We start from the raw sequence: 1,251 nt of genomic DNA, 5'->3' as shown, positions 1-1,251 counted from the left end.
CCTGCTACGATGCAAAGAGAGGGACCAAGGTTCCCGGGGAAGCGTCTGCTCAGAGTGGAGAAAAGAGGACCAAGAATGCAGAACAAGGGGTTGTTAGAGCCCAGGGTGGGGGGCTCGAGGAGGCGTAGGAGGATGGAGGCATTTGACGTCCTCCGAAAGTAAATAAAAACTCAGGTGGAGATGACGACGGCTGGATGGCGTGCACGCTCCCTTTCCTGTTGGACACAGTCCACCATCAGTGAGACTCGGATCCATGAGGAATGTGCTTAAAAACACAACCCTGCCATACCACGCTGTGTTGTAGTTATATTATCCGTGCCAGGAAGCTTAGCTGAGAAGTATCTTAGGAGTACCTTACTCATCCCCTCTGCCCTCAGCTTTACTGAAAGACACATTTTGCTACTGCTCATTGAAGGATGGTTCCTAAGCACTTAGGACAACTTGTAAGCTATAATAAGATTAACCTCACAAGTAAGATGATACCAAGCAAATACCAAAATTCCCAGGCTCAAGTTCTCTAGGGCCAGTATCAATATGAAGCAAAAAAGTTCCACTTACTGGTTAAGTTACTGGTTATTTCCATCTTGTGTTTTCTTCAAAACGAGTGTAGGATTTAATTCTTGTGCTACCTATGAAAACAAGTTGAGTTTTTAAGCACTTCTTCCTAGTATAGTAAGAGAAATAACAAGTCTGGCCTACACAAAACCTGTTTCTTTCGGTTTACAAAGGACTAACGTCACTTGCGTAACTACATTTCTATTTGGTCATTGTGAGTGAACAGAAACTACTTGATGCAATGCATCCGTTCAGAGACATAAATATACAGAAGATATTTATTGAGATTAAGTTATTGTTATTTATTGCAGTTCAGTAATGAGTCTCCTTTCCTTATTTATTAAAGTTTCTTTTCAAAGGTGCCAAAGTAGAAGGTGCTTGGAAAATAGAGAGGGACAATGAAGTTGGGAACAACGGTCCATGCTTTTGATTGAAAGTGTTAACTTGAATGCAAAAAATCACTTACTTTACCTTTTTTTCTTTTAAACAAAATCTTGATTATGTTCACAATATGTAGTGCCGAAGCCTGCAGCCCTTCTTCCTATTCACTAATACTTTTGAAAATTACTGCAGTCATGCATGCACAAGAGCAGCAACGGCTCTGGATGAGTGGGGGTCGCAGGACTTGGCTCAACATTAGCCATTTGTTAGAAAAACTAATTCTAGTCATATTTTAAATGTAGCCACATTTTTTTT

This window comes from Antrostomus carolinensis, unplaced genomic scaffold, assembly GCF_000700745.2.
Source record: "Antrostomus carolinensis isolate BGI_N321 unplaced genomic scaffold, ASM70074v2 scaffold1130, whole genome shotgun sequence".
Taxonomy (NCBI): Eukaryota; Metazoa; Chordata; class Aves; order Caprimulgiformes; family Caprimulgidae; genus Antrostomus; species Antrostomus carolinensis.
The sequence above is the reverse complement of the archived record's forward strand: the minus strand, read 5'-3'. Positions refer to the sequence as shown.